This window comes from Andrographis paniculata, unplaced genomic scaffold (genome assembly GCF_009805555.1).
Source record: "Andrographis paniculata isolate CXL003 unplaced genomic scaffold, ASM980555v1 Contig37END, whole genome shotgun sequence".
Lineage (NCBI taxonomy): Eukaryota > Viridiplantae > Streptophyta > Magnoliopsida > Lamiales > Acanthaceae > Andrographis > Andrographis paniculata.
The window spans coordinates 3,483,412-3,485,856 of record NW_026137570.1 but is presented as its reverse complement, the minus strand read 5'-3'; positions in this window follow the sequence as shown (position 1 = coordinate 3,485,856).

The window sequence follows — 2,445 nt, the reverse complement described above, 5'->3', positions numbered from 1 at the left end:
GGATAGCTTGCGAAATGACATAGCCCAAAGGTAAGAAACATGTTATGGAACAATTAGCATATTACCTTGACAGCGATTGAAGTTAGTTATTTGATTGAAATTAGAGTTCATGGTGTTCGCATGCTCTGATTCCCAAATATGCCCTTTCCATGTTCTCAACTTCAAACCAGAAGAGGCATTTATGGTCAGATATATTGCCAATGTGTTAGTTATCATTTTATCAAATAAATAATGACTTATTAATTAATTTACATTAAATTTTGGTGTCTAAAATTGAACAGTTCTCACAACTTCTGGCTCTATCTTTATATAATGACAAAAAATGCACCATTATTCGGCCACAGATCAGAACTGAGCCAAACAAGGTTTTGGCGCGGATTCTTCCATGCCAAACATCACTTTTTCGGGTAGTGTTGTTACTCATTGTGGATTGCTGAATGTCTTTATATGCACGTCATTGCGAGGTTGGGCTTTCGAATTGTTGTCTGTAATATTTGATATGTCTGTTGTGGATTGCTGAATATTTTCATTCTCATATTGTTGTTATGTTCTGGTTTGGTCATTTATATATTAGTACGAGATAGTTTTCAATTTCTATTTTGCTGTCTGATGCTTAGTGCATATAATGATACTTTCGTATTGGTGAAAATCAATTTCACATAGGTTTCTTATACGAATTTCGGGCACAGAAAAAATATCCTGAGAAATACTACCACATTCTATTTTCGGTAATAAAACTAAAAAATGGTCACTAATGAATTTTTTATGATGTATATTGGTACAGCTTATTTGGCGAAAAAAATGTGTGTTTTTATTTATTTATTTTTGTGACGATCTAAGAGGTAATAAAATAGGTAACATAAAGATACTCCTGGTGGGGACTCCGTATAATAGCTAGGTGAGACGGTCATCCGTCTTCTAACATATGTTGGGTCTACCGGAGAAAAAGGGTGAGCAAGTGCTTAGGGCCTCTGAATAAGAGAGGCCCACACCTCTAGTCTTTCACGTCTTTGCTCGCTGCGCCAAACCATCCGGATCAAAACCCACTTCTCTCTCTCTACTTTCTCTTTCACATTCTCTCAGTATTTTTCACTATTCGAACCTTCAAATAAAGCGCGGTCAGTTCGATCTTCATTTTTTATTCTCCCGAGTCAACACAGTCATCATGACCGCTGTCTTCAACTTCTTGTCTAGCTGACATCAATATCAGTAATATTATTTTAAAAGTACATTTAGTAGTGTGTGTTTATTAGGAGCTAAAATTTATTTTTGCTCAGGGCCCGAAAAAGTTCGAGACGGCCCTGAACATAGGTATCGAGTTTGAGTCCCACCGGCCCATGCGGCATAATTCAGGTGCAAGTCTTGCATATCTCCTCTCGCACCTGAGGATCCTATTGGGGATTCCCATATGTTAGAAATGTAACACCTCCTATGTCTGTCCCAGGCAGGCAGCTACACCATATGTCTCTCCTGTTGGGGAAGAATTACCCCATCATTTCCAAAACCGCCACCCATTACTCACCCCTACAAGGTCAGGCTTCTCAATCCGGAAGAAGAAATATAACACTGGTCAAACTTACAGCCAAATCTACACCACAATATAGTCTTCCGTCTATTTTTTTTAACAGGAATAACTAAAATATTATAACTTGGGGCAATGAAAAACGATTTACACATTGCTGGAGTGCGAGGAAGGGAGAGTAGCTATACTTCAAACAAAATGAAATTAATTACAGAAACAACAACATGCTGTAGACTATACCCCTTTTGCCATTTTTTCGATCTGGTGCTGAAGTTGCCAGTGCCCTCCATGGAACAATGGAATTTGTAAGCAATCAGTCGAGTCGATCTTGATCCAAACAGGTGAAAACCATGTTCGGCGATGTACAGCCCAAAGCTCCACAAAAGTATTTTAATCCTGCCGCTGGTTGTATTCCCGGAGCGCAAGCAAAGCATGTCCATCTGCATTTCTGAAAATCCTGAGAGCTCCAGAAGACCCCGGATTTCCTTTGGACGCCCCATCAGTCCAAATAACCGTTTGAGATGGCCTCAGGGATTTAGGTTTGAGTTAAATTCCTAGGACAGCAGCAATGGCCAAGTCGCCTTCCCAGTGATGCTCATTAAGCTGCTCAGTTCGATTGATTTTAAATTCAATGGGACTAATTTGATTGTTTTTTCCATTTAATTTGTTTTTGTATTTTATCTCCAAAAAGTATTCCTACTCTTTGGATTGTTTCCCTCCGTCCAAATGAACCAAAAGATTAACAAATCAATAATTAAATATATGTTTATGTTGAAGGAATTTCCACAAGAAAGTTTCCAATAGTTTATGAAGATATGTGGGTGTTGTGTGTTAATGGGAAGAAGATGAAAAAGGTTTGAAAAGAACCTCCAAATCTGAGTAGCTTGCTCGCCGGTCAAGAATAGGTTCTCCATTGACTGTAC